The 19,535-nt window shown below is 36.9% G+C and overlaps 1 pseudogene; it reads left to right on the forward strand.

The window, feature by feature from the left end:
• Positions 1–3,994: 3,994 nt before the first annotated feature.
• LOC138163674 (uncharacterized) lies at positions 3,995–17,052 on the forward strand (annotated as a pseudogene).
• The last annotated feature ends 2,483 nt before the right edge of the window (positions 17,053–19,535 follow it).

Consider the following 19,535-nt stretch of genomic DNA (forward strand, 5'->3'; position numbering starts at 1 on the left):
CAACGTATTAATAGGCATGCACATGTATATATGTATGTATATGTATGCATATACATGTATTCTTATATGTATACATATACATGAATGCACAGTGTAACATACACACCTACAAATGCATGTGTATATGTATATATGTGTATATATATATATACACACATAGGATAGACCCTTCATAGAAAAAAAGGATAGCAATTAAGATCAATCTTGAAGGAAGTCAGGGATTTTTTTAGGCAAAAATAAAGAAGGTGAGTATTCCAGGACCCACAGGAAAGCCAGTGCCAAGGCTCAGAGACAGAAGGTAGACCATCCTGTGTAGGGAACAGCAAGTGGACCATTGTGACTGGGCCATTGACAGCCTGGAGGAGATTCAAGTGTAAAAAGACAGAGAAGTAGACAAAAGTTTCATCAGTTTCCTACAGCACTGCATTTGCCCTAAGCTATTGACATTTACTTTCTCTGTCTTCTAGCAAAAGGACTGTTTTCTCTATACTTGTGGCAATGAACTGTGCCATCTCATAGAAGATAATCACCTGCTTTGAGAAAACATTGCCAAGATTAATATAGGAACCTCACCATTTCTGTACCCTTTTCTTTTTTTCATTTTCCTTGTAATTATTCTATAGCCAAAAGGCATCAGATTCCCAAGGAAAATTCTAACTAGCATAAATCTGTGATGATCCATTTCTCTTTTCAGCCTGTCATTGCTGTAAGTCATGCTCCAGTTGTCCTTCTTGTTGATAAATGAGATGATCTGGAAATAGGGAGGGGTGAAAATGGAGCCATGTATTTAAAGGAAGAAGAAGGGGAAGGAAAACTCGATAACACTAATTCAATAGTATTGGATGTCACATGCCCAAAAATATTATACAGCATTGGAGTAGAAGCCAGAAGACCTGAAATCAAAAGTCTTCTTTGACCCTAACATTCTATTTTCTTGAGCAATTCCCTTAGACTTTCTGAGCCTTAGTCTCTCGATCTATAAAATGGGGATGATGACACTGGCCACATTAGCCTACTGGGTTGTTAGAAAAGCACTATTAAAGTGAACTTGAATTCATAATACAAATGTGAGCTATTGCTATTATGTGACCTGTGACTCAGGAGGGATTGCTTCAGGTTTCAGTCATGGACCTCTCACATTTATTTCCTTTACCAGGATCATTAATTTTAAGCTGGAAGAGACCACTCAGTACCCATCTAGTCCAATGCTCTCATTTTATAGCTGAGGAAACCAAGGCCCAGGACAGTTAAGCAACTTACTTGGCTCACACAACTAGAAAAACTTTGTTGTAAGAGTTGAACCCAAGTATTTTTTATTCCAAGTCGAAAGCTCTATCAATTCTGTAACCCTCTCCCAGCACACACACACACACACACACACACACACACACACCCACACACACACACCATCATTGTTCTTGCCGCAGTCTTAAAATTAGGATTCTCTTTTAAGGAAATAGTAAAATAGTTCTAAACCAATGAATTGAATCAAAGGATCCTAGACCTCAATCTGGAAGGGCTATCAGAGGTCACCTAATCCAACTACTTCCTTTTACAGAGAAGCAAACAGAGCCACAGTAGTAAACAGGTAGTTAGGATACAAAGTAAGACTTAAACCCAGCTTCTCTGAACCTAGTGTCAATATGCTATCTATTCTATCATAGGTTTCGGTCTGACCAGGATTGGAAGCAACACGCTATAATTGGACATGGAGTCAAGACTTCCTTTCCCCTCTCCTTCTTAGAATGGTTACCTTCTTTCAAGGAGTGTCTCAGATCCTGACTCCTGTGGAAAATCTCTCCAGATCTCCCTCCTCAAATTATCTTGGATTCACTCATCAGTTTGCCTAGTCTATTTTCTGAAAACAACGTAGACTTCTTAAGACCTTTGACTTTGTATTCCCAATCTCTAGCATAGTTATCGAAAAATCACAGGTCAGGATGTCAAACATGTGTGCAACTGTGGAACTGGAATTCATCGGTGGATCATCAGGGCAATTCAAAGCTCATGTATAACCTCCTAGATAATTCTAAGAGACTGGCATTGAGGTTAATGTGACTTGTACATAACCACATGACTAGTAGATGTCAAAGGAAGGACATAAACTGAAATCTTCCTTGCACCAGATATGGCCCCATATATGTATATATAACACATGTATGTGTGTGTATATACACACACACACACACAAATAGCAAATATATGTTTATTTTAATGTTGACTCCCTAACTGCAGAAGATCCAGGACTCCAGACCATTTTTCCAACATAGTAGACACTTAAAGAAAACAAAACAACATTTACTGAATTGAATTGTATTCCACTCTTGCTTGTAACAATCAATAGTTGTGTCCTCATGGGCAATCCATGAAGATTTATAATTCTCTGCTCCCTCACAGGTAAATTAAGGATGATCTTTCTGCCTATAGCGTTGACCTCCTAAGGTTGCTTTAAAGATCTAATGAGATAATATATTTGAATGGTTTAATGAACCTTCAAATGCAAATATCAACCCTTATAATTATCATAGTATTTAGGGCCAAGAGGACCTCAAAGGTCATTTAGTCCACCCCACCCCTACCTTATAGATGTGGAGTCTGAGGCCCGAAAAAGCAGAAGAGAGTTAACCTCATTTCTAAACATGAGTCAATATAATGCAATGAGCATTGGGTTGGGTATTAAAAGACTTCACCTTGAATCCTGGCCCTTCTACTTACTACCAGTATGACGTTCAGCAAAACCTTCCAACTCTGGGCTTCAGTTTCCTCTTCTGTAGAATGAAGGTGTTAGACTAGATTACCTCAAAAGTCACTTCTTTTGTTTTTATCCTGTGATGAGATGACATCTAAAGTCCCCCCCCCCACCTTTTTCAGGTAAAGCCAAATTGTGTTCTGAAAGATATTCTTTTCATTGGTCAACTCTATGGCTGACAGAAATTTGGCCCCGAATTTCTTGCTGCCAATTCCCTTCTGGAATATAAGCTAAGGACAGAAGCCTCCTATTTAACAACTGGCCACAGGCCAACCCAATTTAAAACTTTTAATGCATAAAGTTAAATAGTGGCAGTGCTCATTCCCAAGGTGCCTAAGATGTCTTATCTTCTTAGAAGGGAGGCTCAAAGAAATTATAGGAGAATATGCTGTGCTGGATAAGGAGCCCAGAATGGCTACCGTCAGATGGCAGCCACAGGCAACACTTCTTGGCTGTTGGATTTCATTTAAAAGAAATAGATTATCTGTTCTTTGCTGGAAATTGGGAACTTTATGAATATATATTTGTGGAAGTTTATGTTTGTAAAGATGTGTGATATGTGCAGTTATATTGAGAAGGAGGATGCTTTCCAATAGCAGACTTTTGGGTGGTTGTTCTTGGGAACATTATTACCAGGTGTAGAAATGAGAAAGGACACCTTAATTTTCTTTCAGCAATATACATCTGCTCTGTCCTTAGGCATCCCCTCAACCATACATCCCTGAGAGTATTGGGCAGAGGAAGGCACAGCCTTATCTAGGAGGGGAAAGTCCTGTCCTCTTCGCAATTGGAGGTAACAGAGGAAACGATACCTCTGGATTTCTGCCGATTTTATAACATCATTGAAGTCATTGACACCTTCTGCAAAGTCACCACCACTTATTACATGCATCAGAGGGAAACCAGGTAATGTCAATGGAGTATGAAATGAAAAGAGAGTTGGATTTGGAGTTAAAGGATGCCCGTTCAAATCCTGGCCCTGTCACAACATGTGTGGCTTTAGAAAAGTCACTTTGCCTCTCTGCGGTTAATCTCCTACACTGAAAAATGAGAATATTGGAATAGGGTAGCCTCTAAGGTCGCATCCAACATTACCTCTATGTTCCTATGCCACTTAGGCCTTGCTCAGGACATACAATGAAAAAAAATTGCTACACTTAATATACTTCAAAGCTAGTCTCTGCTTAATATAATTATTCTGCTTCCCCTTGAGAGTAAATGGGTGATGGGCCTAGGTGGGTGTACATGGTCTTTGTTGGGGAAGAAGAATGTGGCAAGGTGAAGGAGGAGAATGGAGGAGGTATGGGTCAGGAACTAACAGTCACCAAAGCAGGAAATTCCCCTTTAGAAACCAGGAGCTGGAGTTTTTCAGTTAAACCACAGTCCAAAAGTCTTATAGGGAAAGTGGAAAAGCAAAGGGTAAAAGGAATATTTCAAGCCAGGAAAGTTTAAAGGGGTTAAGAAGGCAGAGAAACATTCAACTGAGGGGCAGCCAGGTGGCTCAGCGAGTAAGAGCACCGGCTCCAGTGTTGGGATGACCCGGATCAAATCCGGGCTCAGATACTCAGCACCACACCCAGAAATAACTGGCCGTGTAACCTTGAGCAAGTTACTTAACTCCAATTGCTTTTAAAAAAAAAAGAAACATTCAACTGGGAGTGTTAAGGAAATTATTTGTAAGACATAATGAACCTTTACAATACTTTGGTCTTTGATGGTAGCAGAGTTTGTTCTCTGCCCACATCTGTCCTGTTCTGATATATAATCATATTGACAAGCATTGTTAAGCATGCCACATCTTGATTGAACCATGCCCAGAAGTTTGGCAGGCTCAGACTACAGATAAGCATCATTTATCTGCTTCCTCAATCAATAAACATCAATTAAGTACCTTCTGTGTGCCAAGAATTAAGCTCCCCCTAGTTTTTGTTGTTGTTTGGTCATCTCTGGCTCTTTATTTTCTTGGTGAGGATATTGCAGTGGATTCTTTCTCTAGTGTACTAAGGCAAGTAGAGGTTAAGTGACTTGCCCAGGATCACACAGCTAGTAAGAGTCTGAGGTCAGATTTGAACTCAGGTCTTCCTGAGTTCTAGGCCCAGCTCCCTATCCACTGAACCACCTATCCCTATCCACTGAAACACCTAGCTCCCAGATGATTTAGCCCAGGATACTTGGTGGACATAACCCAGCAATGGTGCAGATAGAATCACCGTAAACTTAGTCATTATTCTATGACTGTGATTTCTGGACTACCTAATATTTTATCAAATTAAGTCACTGCTTTTGAAGTTCCCATATAAGCTTAGTCTTTTTTTCTTCTGCTAGTCTACTAGGGCTGTAGTACCAGGAAGGCAGCTAGGTCTCATTCTGGATAGAGCACTGGGCCTGGGGTCAGGAAGACCTGAGTTCAAATCTACCCTCAGTGATTAGCTAGCTAACTGCATGAATCTTGGCAAATCAATTAATCACTGATTGTCTGATTGTCCCAGTTTTCTCCTCTATAAAAAGAAGATGATAATAGCATCTACCTCCAAGGATTGTCATGAGGATTATATGATATAATAATTATAAAGGGCTTAGCATAGTGCCTGGGACATATTAAGCACCATGCAAAATTTAGCCACTTATTCTTGTTACTGTGGAAAAATACTTTGGTTTGGCAGTCAGAGGACTTCAGTTCAAACTGTGTTTTTGTTACTAGCAATCAGAGTGACCTTGGACAAGTCACTGAACTCCACTTATTCTTAATATCTTCATCTGTATAAAGAGCTGGTCAGGCTATATGGCTTCTGGGGTCCCACCCAACTCTAGTCCATGAACCTATGAAGTGGAAGGGATCTGGTCTCTAAAAGCACAACCTTCTGGGGATAAGATTTCCCTTGAGCTTCCAAAAGGGACTATTAGAAAGGTTCTTTATAATCTGTCAATTATATTAAAGCTCTGAAATAGAAAGTAATTGTCATGAATATGAAACTTCTCTTTCAACCCTTTTCATATCTTGGCTCTGTCCACTTTGTGGACAGTGCAAATATATGAACTTGTCTTTTAATATTATGCTTGAGTTCAAATGAAACTGCTATTCATTAAGGTCTATCTTTACCATTGTTCCTTTGGGGGACTTCACAACCCATCTGTCTTTTTTGATTGATAATTATCTGTTGGCATAGGACCTCATGGAGATAAGTGTATAATTATCTTTTCAATAGATATGACTCATTATTTGAAGCTAATAATGAAAAGAGAAAGAAAAGGAAGGAAGGAAGGAAGGAAGGAAGGAAGGAAAGAAGGAAGGAAGGAAGGAAGGAAGGAAGGAAGGAAGGAAGGAAGGAAAAGAATATATGAACAGGAAATAGTGCCAAATCAGAATGAGGGGTATGAATTTTATTTAAAAATATGTACACCAATGAAAAATACTGTGATGTGCTGGAGAACAGCCTGGTCTTTGAATCAGGTTGATCTGGGTTCAACTTCTGCCTTTGACAAATAGTAGCTGTGTGTCTCTAGAGAAGTCCTTTAACCTCTCAGTGACCAATTCTACTAATTCTACATCTCTAAAACAGATGAGGAGAGATGAAATAGTGAAGATTTCCTTCCACACCAGATGTTTCTCAGTTCAAAACACAGCATTGTTTTTCTGTCTTACCTGACTCTTTGTGACTTCATCATTTTTTTCAGCAAATGTACTAGAGTGGTTTGCCATTTCCTTCTCCAACACATTTTATAGAAAAAGAAACTGAGGCAAACAGGCTTTAATGGTTTGCCTGGGGTCAAACAGCTAGTAAATGTCTGAGACTGGATTCAGTTTCATAAAGATGAAACTATTTGATTCAGAGGCCAGTGCTTGATCCACTATTCCACCTAGCGATGTCCCCCCAATATATTTGTTAGGGAACAAAACAAAACAAAACAAATCTACCAGTTTATATTGATTATCTTGGTGCAAGTGTTAGTCACACTACCCTGAGAGCCTCTCTGCTACCCCATCCCTCTCACTTCTAATTTATTCAAAACCCAGTATTGCCTATAACTGTACTTTTCATAAGAGAATCACAACACAGATCATTAATTTAAACAGAGTGACAATGCAAAACAAAGAAATAAAACCCACTATATTTACTTAGTAGTAAAAAAAGCAAATGATAAAGAGAAAATTTTAATTGTTGACTATATAATTATTTTTGATGTATATTTATTTTTAGGTATATTTTTAATGTATATTTAATGTTTTTCTTTAAAGATTTAGTTTTAAGAACGTGATCAGTATTCAATGGAAGCATATACAGATAACTGATTGTATTTATTTTACTGTAACTCATTCTCACTGCCCCTCCCTAAATGGATAATGATAAAAAATAACCTATAACAAATATAATAATACAAAGTCACATTGTTCATGTCTGGATGTGTGTGTCCCATTATAAATATTTAAGTCAACCATTTTTTGGCAGAGTGTAGTTTGATCTTTTATTCCTTTGGACTCATGGTTTGTCATTGCATTGAGGAGAGTTCTAAATTCTTTTAAAGCTGTTTTTTTTTCTTTATGGAAGGTTGCCCTTGTATATACATTGTTTTCCCACTGATGCTTATTTAACTCTTCATCACTTCATAAAGGTCTGCCCAGTTTCCCCTGGAACTGTCCATGTCATCATTTTTTCTAGCCACAGTTTACACTTGATTCCCCAAATGGCTAGATGTTGAAATATCCAGAAATAAGGCACAAATATTCCTGTTCTTCCACAGCCTGCTGAACATCTGTCATTTAACTCTTTGTTAATCTTTAACAATCTGATGTGTGTGAGGTTGAACCTCAGAATTATTTTAATTTGTATTTATTTCATTACTAATGACTTGAATTTTTTTAATGTTGTTGTTGACAGCTTGAATTTCATTTTTTGAAAACTACTTATTTCCTTCATCTTTTTTTTCTATTTGGGAATGGCCCTTAGGCTTATAAATTTGAATCAGTTGCTTATCTATCTTGAATGTGAGACAATTAGCAGTAAAATGTGCTATAAAGTTTCCCCTGTAGTTGCCTACTTCTCCTCTAATTGCAACTAAATTAAATTTGTTTATACAAAAACTTTTCATTTAATGTAATCAAAACTGTCAATTTCTTTTCATGTGATCCTCATAACATGTTTAATTCATGAAGTGTTTCTAAGTCCATAGATTTAAATGACATTTCTTCTTTGCCTCTCTAATTTTCCTATGATGTCACCTTTTATATCTAAGTCATGGTTCAATTTGGAGTATGGCTTGATATATACTTTAAGATGTCTGCCAAAATGCCTTCCAATTTTCCCAGAATTTTTTATCAAGTATGAGTCCTTACCAATAGTTATTAGGATCTTTGATTTTATTGGAAACTATGGTGTTTTATCTGTTTTCTTTTGTATGATGTTTGCTTACTCTGTTCCACTAATTGACTTCTTTATTTTTAAGTTATTCATTTGAGTTAGAAAAAAAAACATTTATTAATGTTTTTAGCATAAAACTAGGCTAGGCACTACACTAAACTCTAGGGATAAAATTACAGGCACATGTGTCCCCTGCCTCAATGGAGTTCCTGTTCTAAAGTGGGTGTCAAAATCTAGAATAATGGGTACATATTATCTGGAGTGTTGTGTGGTTTGTCCTTAGTTCTCAAAAAGGACCATGACATCAGGGAGATAATAATTTGACTTGCAAGTTACTTTGATTTGAGGGGAGGGCTTTGCAACATCACCAGCCTCACCTTCTCTTCTAGAGCCATTTGGGTTCAGTGGCCAGATATCATTCAGAAGGGCTGGACATGGTCCAGGATGCAGTGGGAGAACTTGGCCCTTTTTAACTAAGGTCTTCTCAGGTTCTCACTATGAGTGGGGTAACACCCATTCAGTGAATAGGCCTCTTTAAGAATTAAGTCAAAGGACAACCCATTTAATCAACAATAACAACAAAATCAAACTGTTACGGGAAAACCATCAGGATTGCTGGCCTAAAAAGAAACAGTTCCTGTTTACATTCACTCTGAGTCTAGGGCGAAAAAATAACCATTAAATGGTGCTTCGGCAGGGACCTTTTGTATGATAAGAGGGTAGTCATTGTATTTCTTTAATAATTACAAGCTTTGGTAGTATGTTTTATGATATTTTAGTGATAGATGCCTACTCACCCACCAACCACCACCCCCACTTTATCTTCATGATATTATGTGAGGTTGGGGAGAACAGTGTGTGCCACTGATATATTTTATCATCATAATTGAACTTTTTGTTTTTTTTTTTAATTTATATTTTTCTCTTTTGTATGTTTTTCCCCACATAATAAGTAAATGGTTTTTCAGGATAATCATCAATTGATGCTATTTCCTATAGTTCTTTGAAATTTTCATGTGTCATTACTTAAGAATAATAACAATAATCTGTTTATTCATGCACCATCCTTTGGTTCTCAATTTACCAGTCACTGGGCCCCTACTTAGTTTCCAATTCTGCGTCACCACTACACACACACACACGCACACATGTATACATGTATAAATGCACATGTATGTGCATGCATATATTTATATGTGTCTATGTATGTATGTTTATGGATATGATATGCCTATGGATATGTGGACATGGCTATATGTATGTGTGTATATAAAGATATGTATGCACATATATATGTGTACATATGTATATACTTACATAATACTTCATTATCATATAGTACTTTGTGTTTATTATTTCACGTACTGTTCAAAGCAACACTATTTCGTGGGTAATGCATATATGATCATTACAGTTTTAAAGTTAAAAAGCCTGAATCTCCAGAAAATTAACTGACTTTCCCATCACAAAGCTGCTAAGTGCCAGAGCCAGATCACCTACCTGCAAATTAAGTGACTTCTCCATAGTTACACAGCTACTAATTGTCTGTGGTTGGATTTGAATTCAGGTCCTCCCCATTCCAGGTCTATTGTGCCCATGAACTGCCTAACCTAGAACATCTAAAGAATGCAAGTAAGTCCTAAGATTTCAGAACTTCATTTTTTTTCCTCCCTCTCTTTTTTATTTTTTAGTTTATATCATTCATTTCCACTAGATTTTGAGTTACAAATTTTCTCCCCATTTTCCCCCTACCCACAACCCCAAAATAGCGATTATGCTGAATATCCCCCCCCAATCTGCTCTCTCCCATATCTTCTTCCATCCTCCCTCTGAATTTCCAGTAGGGTACAGTGGAACTCTATGCCCCAGTGGCTGTTTATCTTATTTCCCAGTTGCATGTAAAGTAATAGTAATAACATTATAAGTATATATTTAAACATTTGATTTTAAAACTTTAAATTCCAGATTTTTCCCTTCCTCTCTTGTCACCCACCCTTACTGGGAAGATAACCAATTAAGTATAAGTTGTACATGTAGAGCTAAGCAAAACATTTCCATAGTGGATATATTGTGAAAGACTGACTATATTTCCCTCCATCCTCTCCCACCCCCTACTACTTCTATTCTCTACTTTGATCCTGTCCCTTATCAAAAGGGGGCGATTCCAACTTGCCTACCCCCCAAGCCCGCCCTCCCTTCCATTATCCCCCCTCTTATGCCCTTCCCCCCTACTCTTCTCTAGGGTGAGAAAACCCTATTTAGTGTGTATGTCATTCCCTCCCTAAGACAAATTCAATGAGAATAAAGTTGACTCATTCCCTTTTGCCTTCCTTTTCATCCCCTCCATTTTAACAGTTTTCCCTTGCCTCTTCTTTATGAGATAATTTACCCCATTCTGTCTCTCCTCATCTCCTCTCATTATATTCCTCTCTCACCTCTTAATTTCACTTTTTAAGTATTACCCCTTCCTATTCAATGGGTCCTATGCCTTCTGTCTGTGTATACCTGTACACATACACACACTCACATATGTGTTCATATGCATATATCTCCTCCTATGTGCACATATATATGTGTGTGAATATAAACATGTGTGTATGCATATATATACATATAAACACACAAACACACACATTTCTCTTCTCTTCAGCTATTCTCATAAAAAGTTACATAATTTATAATTATCATTTTTTTCATGTGGGAATATAAATAGTTCAACTTTGATAAGGTCCTTATGATTTCTTTTCCCTGTTTACCTTCTTATGCTTATCTCTTGCTTCTTGTATATGAATGTCAAATTTTCTATTCAACTCTGTTTTTTTTTTCATCAAGAATGCTAGAAAGTCCTCTATTCCACTGATTGACTATATTTTTCCCTGAAACATGACACTCAGTTTTGCTGGGTAGGTGATTCTTGGTTTTAATCCCAGCTCATTTGACCTCTGGAATATCATATTCCAAGCCCTTCTATCCCTCAGTGTAGAAGCTGCTAGATCCTGTGTTATCCTGATTGTGTTTCCACAGTACTGAAATTGTTCTTCCTGGCTCCTTGTAATATTTTCTCCTTGATCTGTGAACTCCGGAACCTGCCTATAATATTCCTAAGAGTTTTCTTTTGGGGATCTTTTTCAGGAGGTTTTTGGTGGATTTTTTCAAACTCTATTTTGCCCTCTGGTTCTCAAATATCAGCAATTTTCCTTAAGAATTTCTTGAAGGATGATTTCTAGGCTCTTTTTTTAATCATGGCTTTCAGATATTCCAGTAATTTTCAAAATAACTCTCCTGGATTTTTTCCAGATCAGTGGTTTTTCCAATGAGACATTTCACATTGCCTTCTATTTTTTTATTTGTTTGGATCTGTTTAATAATATCTTGATTTCTCATAGAGTCACTAGCTTCCATTTGCTCCAATCTAATTCTGAAGGAATGATTCTCTTCAGTGAGCTTTTGAGATTCTTTTCACATCTGGCAAATTTGACTTTTTAAGGCATTTTTCTCCTCATTGCTTTTTTGAGCCTCTTTTGCCATCTGAGTTAGTCTATTTTTTAATGTGTTATTTTGTTCAGGCAGGTTGTTGACTCATTTCATAATTTTCTTGCATCATTCTCATTTCTCTTCCCAATTTTTCCACCACTTTTTTTATTTGGTTTTCGGAATCATTTGTAAGCTTCTCTATGGCCTATAACCAGATCATATTTTTTCTTGGAAGCCTTTGGTGCAGGAGTTCTGACTTTGCTGTCTTCCTCCTGTTCCATGCTTTGATCCTTTTTGTCCCCTAAATAGGAGTCTAATGTCAAAATGTTGTGCTTGCTTTGCTTCCTTTGCTTTGTCATGGTACCACTCAATTACCTGACTTTTGAGCCTTTTGCCACAGTAGAACTCTACTACTAACAAAAAGGTGAGCTTTATCCCAGTCATTGGGTGTTTTTTTAACTGCTGGTGCTATTAGTTGGGTGCCCTCTCTGAAGCCTCCGTACGCTCTGGGAAACTGCTCATGCACCGCAGCACCTCCACCCTAGACAGTGATCTAGATCCAAGCAGGATAGAGAAAGAGGGATTGCCACTCAGACTGGTTGCTTTGACCCCTACAATCTTCAGTCTGGAAGCTCTGAAGTAGCAGGGACATAGAGCCTCAGCTGCTTCTCGACCAAGGGGCAAAGACCTGATACCACTCTAGAGCTCCCTGTTCCCCCAACGTCTACACTGACCTCTCACTTTGTCTTTAGCATCTATGGGTTGATAATTCTGGAAACTACCACAGCTTCTTTTGATCTGAAGTCCCTCCAGCCTGTGACTGGTTGGGGCCACCCTGAGGATGAAATCTCTGGCTCCTGAGGGGCTCGACTCAGCTTGCAAAAAACTGTGCTGGCCCTTTCCTGCTGGCATGCTCAGCTGTCTTCAACAGGAGTTTTTATACTCTCTGTCATGTCATGGGTTCGGTACCTCCAAAGTTTGTCTGGAGTCATTTTTTACATGAATTGGAGGAGGTCCAAGCCAGAGCCACATGGAAGTCCTGTTTCTACTCTGCCATCTTTACTCTGCCCCAGATTTCAGAACTTTCAAAAAAAAAACTGAGAATAACTTTGTTTTCAGCATTTTACAAATGTGAGATTAAATGTTACATGTCTGTCAAGTTGATATCAAATAAACCAAGTAAAAATCTGCAGGTCTTGTTCTCTCTAATGTTAAAAAACAAAACACACAGGAAATTATGATTATCACTAAATATATTTCATTTTGTCATAATAAAGAAGCTGAATAATTCTTTGTCAGAAACTGGGTATCAGAATTAGGTGATGAAAATGTGATTATTTATACTATTTAAAGATGAGTAATATAATGTGTTTCTTGAACATGAAATCAGATAATTCAATGCATTTGAAATTTATTATATGTAGGAAACTTTACAATGAATGCAGTCTCCATAGAGATTGTAATGTGAGAAACCAGTAACCTTCATACAGAGCTTTGCCTTTTTTTCTTTCTAAGACAGTATCTTGATGGAGAGTGGTGAGATTTAAAAGTGGTGAGATTAAAGTCACTTTTTTTCCAGAAAAACAAAAGACAATAAATAATGTCTCAACCAGAGTGAAGGTAGTACTGCATTGAGTGGATTTTTACAAAATAGAAGTATGCAAAAGCAGAGCTTTAAAGAAGGATTAAAGCCATTCTTGGGGAAGATCAGCTAATTCTCTTTGGATGGCACCTCTTAGCTAGCTTAATCCAAGAAAAATAAGTAAATTATTTGTGAGAGAATATTTGTTTGATATGAAGGATTTTGAAAATCAGATTAAAAACACAAATTTTCCCTTGATGTTTCCTTGAGTAAAAGTCCTATGTGTTTTCATTTCTAGTTCCTATTGAAAATAGTTTTTTTTAGATGTGGTAATAATTACATCTGTTCCTAGTATTTCAGTTATCACATCTATGTTCAGATAAATTTGTGGCTGCAAACAAGTCATTTAATTACTCTGGATCCTAGCATCTACATTTGTAAAATGAATAAATTAGTCCAGATGACTTCTACAGTCTGTCCAAATTGAATTCTGTTATTCTATAACATTTAAATCATTTTGTGACTCCTTAATTTCTCAACAGTATTCAAAATCTGTATCTATAACATCATAAATGTCCTAGCCATATCTTCAACTCAAGGTGTCCACAATGTAAGCCAATAACTTTTTCCTTAAAACAGACTTTCCCTCAAACTTCCCTATGTGTTAAAATAAACAAACTTCTGTATGTGTTAAATACAGAACTATTAATGCTATTGCTATGTCCCTGCCTGTAAAGTCTTACTAACTTTTTCTATTCCTTCATTCCATCCCCAAATCCTAACAATTACTAGATCTTCTCAATTCTACCAAGAATATCTATCATCCTTCCTTTCCCTCTCAAAAGTTTATTGAAGAATATTATTTTATATATTTTTTCCAATTATAAAGTGGTCATTTTCTTCTTCTTTCCCATCTTCCTCCACTGATAGTAAGGAAGGAAGAAAGAAGGAAGGAAGGAAGGAAGGAAGGAAGAAAGGAAGGAAGGAAGGAAGGAAGGAAGGAAGGAAGGAAGGAAGGAAGGAAGGAAAAAAGGAAGGAAGGAAGAAGGAAGGAAGGAAGGAAGGAAAAAAGGAAGGAAGGAAGGAAGGAAGGAAGGAAGGAAGGAAGGAAGGAAGGAAGGAAGGAAGGAAGGAAGGAAGGAAGGAAGGAAGGAAAAGAAAGAAGCCTCCTAAGTCTGCCAATTTAAAATCTTCAATAGTCATCTCCAACCTTTTACTCAGATACTATCTGAGTCAAACAAAGCAGTCTACTATCCATTTCTAGTACTCACCATTTCATCTGCCCCTTCTCCCACCCCCCCACCCCCACCAAATCTGTGCATCCAGGGAAGTACCTTCAATGTGCTCCCATATCAACTTTATCTTTCATAACTCTTACCTTCCTTCAAAATTGGTTCAGGTGCAGCCTGTTCTGGGTAAATATTTCCTATTTATCCATCATTGTAGTTACTGTTTCCTTTCTAAATTATCTCTCATATTCACTTAGTTGTATACATTTGATGACCTGTCAGTAGAATGTATGCATCCAAGGAAGAATGAGATCACTGGTTTCAAGAGATGATTTCACATGCTGTTCAAATTCCAGCCTCTTACTCCATGACCCCAATCTAGTTACTATCTCCTTAGAACTTCTGTGCCCCCACCTTTAAAAAAATACCAATTCATGTACTATTGACTTTCCAGGGTTAAGAGGCGAACACATCACAAAGCTTAAAGCCCAAAATAAATGTAAGTGATTGTCTTTTTTTGGAGGCAAAGTCTGCTGAGTTTTACCCTTTCCTCTCTTTGCATCTTTGAGTACCATATGCCAGCATTCTTTGCTCCTCAAGGTAATTTGAAGTGGATTTGCTCTTTCCATATCCAGAGAAGCAGTGCTGGAAACTGGCCAAAGCCCTGATTCTGTGAGCAATTCAAATCATTTCTCCAATTCTAATTTCCTGAATGACCTTGGGGAAGTAACTTAGTCTCTCTCTTCCTTGGTTTCCTCATCTGCAAAGTGAGCTTGTTGGACTACATGGTGTAGATGATCTCTCCCAGCTTTTGTTATGTGTTCCTATGATCTCTTTAGTAGTGAGATATGCTCACATTTGGAAGAGGCTTTCAGTGGTGCAAAGCATTGTTTATATCTTCTCTCTTTTGATCATCATGTTAATTTGGTTCTGTGACTATTTCTATTGCAACTGAGTTCAAGAAAGATGAAGCATGAGTGGCTGTTTGAGGAAGAATTTGAACTAAGCGTTTACTGTGTACTGAACACCTGGCTTCCTAATTTAACTTTTCTATCCCTCATTGTCCTTACATGTAAAAGAAAAGGAATTGCTTAAATGGTCTCCAAGATTACTTCTAGCTCTGAGTCCATGATCCTATGATCATTTTTAAATTGATGAATTTCTCTATGATGATCTTATAAGATTTTAGTTAATCATAATAAAATTAATTATAATATTAGTTATTATGAATTAACCTTCATGGCAGGGATAGACATGAGGGGATATGTCATAATGGAAACCACTGGATGCTTCCCTTGAAGAATATTTAGACAGTATGATGCCCTGGAAAGAGTGACGTATTGGAATCAGAGAAATTTCACTAAAATCCACTCCTTGTCACTTACTACCTATGTGGTCTGGATGAACTTTTGATGGGCAGATGCACAGAGTCAGGAAGACATGAATTGAAATGTGACCTCAGACACTTCCTCGTTTTGTGACTCTGGGCAAGTTACTTAACTCTACCTCACTTCTTTATCTATGAAATGATCTGGAGAAGGAAATGGCAAGTCACTGCAGTATCTTTGCCAAGAAAACCTCAAATGTGGTTGTGAAGAATTGGACATGACTGAAACACCTGTATAACAAAGTATTTGACCTCTGTGGGCCTTGATTTGATAAATGTAAAATGAGAGATGTTGATTAGATGTTCCTTTCTGTCTCTTCCAACGTTAAATATATGATACCATAGCTATTCCTGGTTTGTTTTCAGATGCCATGAAAATAATATATATTATAGGTTGTTATATTATTTTTTTTTCTTTGTAAAGATAATTCGAGTTTTACTCTCCCGGTGCCTAGAAGTCTGTTTGGGAAAGGCGAGCGACCCGCAGGCAGGAGCTGAGCCGTCTGGACATGCCACAATGGGACTCTTCCTGTGCTTTCTGAGCCTGGGGCTGGCTTCACGTGTTCCTCGATTATTGACAAATGGACTTGGGACCATTTCAACAGTTAAAGTAACAAGCCATTCCAATGATCCTCACTCAGAAGAACCCACAAAGCCTATTGGTGGTTATCCTGTTCCTTATAAAAAAGGACTACCTTTTGATATAGTAGAGCTCATGGAAGAGGTAGAAAAAAGGAATGGATTTTTACCCAATGTCTTTAAGGCATTAGCACATCGACCAGGGGAATTCAGAGCAATTTTTGCGTACTACAATGCCATCATCAACAAAGAAACGGGACATATCAGCAAGGCTGATAAAGAGCTCATCGTCATAGCTACAAGTGCTAGCAATAGGTGCCCCTATTGTGTAATTGACCATAGCGCTGTACATAGAATATATTCCAAAAATTCCATTCTGGCTGATCAGGTCATTGCTAATTGGAGAAAGGCTGACTTATCACCTCGAGAGTTAGCTATGCTAGAATTTGCTCTTGTTGTTAGTCGTGCTGATGACATAACCGAAGAACATTTTAAAAAGCTGGAATTGTAGGGTTGTGATCAAGAAGATGCCTGGGACATAGCCTCCATTTCTGCTTTCTTTTGTATGTCTAACCATATTTCTCATTTTATTGACCTGATGCCCAACAAGGAATTTTATTCATTGGGTAGAAAAAAAATGATCAAGAGATGTAAGAGTATGTCCAAAACAGAGGCACCATAAAATGTGGATATTTTATGTGTGTGAGTTATGTATATCTATTAATGTTTTCCCTTAATATTTAGCTTATGTACACAATGGAAAATTAACTAATTTACTATTCTAAAAAATAAAAAAGATAATTCATGAAACCAAAAATAATTCTGTATCCTTCCTGATTTATGCTATCCCATTAAAAATAACTATTTGTGCCCTCCCCCCCCCCAAAAAAAAAGTCTTATGGCCAGATCATGCACTTTCAGGCTTGACAGAATTTCTAAAATTGTTGCTTCATTTAGTAAATATAGTAATTAACATTTTTTTTAGAAAAAGTCCTTGAGATGTTTGTATGATGTGGTTTCCTCTGATACTCAATCACCAACTAATTGATTCATTGAAGTTAAGAGAGTCATGATTTCTGATGTTCTATTTTATGGGACTTTTGATGTAACTGTGAGTCGTCTTTTGATGAGTGAATATCCTTTTGATCGCTTTCTTCACGTAAATGATACTGGAGATAAATTTCATCATAGATTTTGATCTTTATAGGTACTTAGGAGTCAAAAGCAGATAATTAAATCAGAAATTTAGATCTGACAAAGGACTTCAGAGGCCACCTAGTCAAAAATCCTTATTATAGAGATAGGAAGCTGAAACCACAAGACGTTAAATTACTGCCCCAGGTTCACAGAAATAGAATGTACCTGAGGTCTTTGAATGTGAGTCTTTCCCAACCACCTCAGGTTATAGAGAACCAAAGGTCCTGAAAGACAAAGTGACTTGCTAAACATCATACTTATACATGACATTGTCAGGTTGCAGAAACTTTGACTGAATCCAATGTCCTTTTCTACTATACCACCATGCATTTTGAAAGCTAACGGCTGCAAGCTTTGCAAGGAAAGGTAGTAAGCATGTCTTACTTGTTCCCATATTGCTGACAATGTCTAAAGCAATTGATTTATTAATACATGGCATCTAATAAATATTTTGGATAGGATTTATTCATAGAGTTAGCAGCTGTTTTTTTTTTCCACTGATACAAATTCAGGATGATTCATTGAAATTTACTAGATCAGAGAGCTAGCATGGAGATCTAACAATTACCATATGAGTAGAATTGAAAGAGAATTTAAAGAGCAATTAATCCAACCTTTTTCCTCCTATTTTACAGGTAAATAATTTGAGTCCCAGAACAGTGGAGAGGTTTCTCCAAGGTCACACAGGTATTAAGTAGCAAAATTAGAATTCAAACTCACATCTGGTGACTGCATATCCTGCACTATTTTTTTTCCTGTACCAGGCTCCCTATACAGTTTTAGAGTTTGAAAGGACATTAGAAGTCATCTACTCCAACTTCCTCATTTATATCTTGGGAAAATGAGATACTGTTAAGGTTCTAAGTTTAAATTACTCATCCAAATATTCCTTGGTAGTAAGTGGTAAGCTAAAAAATTTAACCCCTTTTGGCAAACTCCAAATCTAGTATACTTTCCACTATGCCATGATGCCTTCTGTTTTTTTCTTTTTGTATTCTCAGTGCCTAATACAGGGCTATAACTGTACATGTTCTACATGATGTTTCTTGAATAAACATTGTTGCATAGACAACCTGAGTTTCTGCAACCTACAATCTAATTCAACTGAACAAATATTTATTAAATGACTAGTATATGTAATTCACTGGGCTAAGAACTCAAGAAAAAAGGAAAAAAATTTCTGACTTTAAAGAATTTATTTTAGTGAAAACAGCATGTGTAAACTACTATTTCAAGTAAAGTTCACTAAATGAGAATCTCATATGAATCACTAGACATAAACAATGAAAATAGATAATACATGATTTTGCCTATTTTGGTCCTGTTGACATTAATCAATATGGAATAACTTGATAATATTCACATTTTAATTAATATTATTTAACATGCAACAAAAAATAAGTTTATATTTTACCACTCACATACAAAGACTATACAAAAGCGGGCATCCACTGATCATGTATTAATTAGTCCAATTATTTTATGTGAATGTGATGGAGTATTATTTTGTCATAAAAATGAATATTAGGAATTCAGAGAAACACTGGAAGACTTGAATGAAATGGTATAAAGAGGATAAAGCAGAATTGGCAAAAATGTTCACAAAATAAATACGATGATGTAAATTAAAATGACATAAGACAGAATGATTCAGATCAAATGCAATGATCAATGTCATTTCTACTAGTCTGTTGATGGAACTCACTCCCTATGTTTCAGTAGAGAGATAGTGTGCTATGAATTTGGAATATTGCATATATTACCAGTGACTGTTGAGATTTCAGAGAGTTTTCCTCAACTTTGTTGTTGTTGTAAAGAAGATAATACAAGTTGTTAGGAAATGATTGTGGTATAAATAAATTGTACCTCGACAGCAATTTTTGAAGAAAGAAAGTAAGCAAGACGCTATATTAGGATGCTCTTCCATTTTGAGCAAGGCAGAGGAAAGCTTACCAGGAATTGATAGGAGGATAACAGACAG

Source organism: Petaurus breviceps, unplaced genomic scaffold, assembly GCF_028583685.1.
Source record: "Petaurus breviceps papuanus isolate PSGF00001 unplaced genomic scaffold, PetGlider_PUasm1.0 188, whole genome shotgun sequence".
NCBI lineage: Eukaryota > Metazoa > Chordata > Mammalia > Diprotodontia > Petauridae > Petaurus > Petaurus breviceps.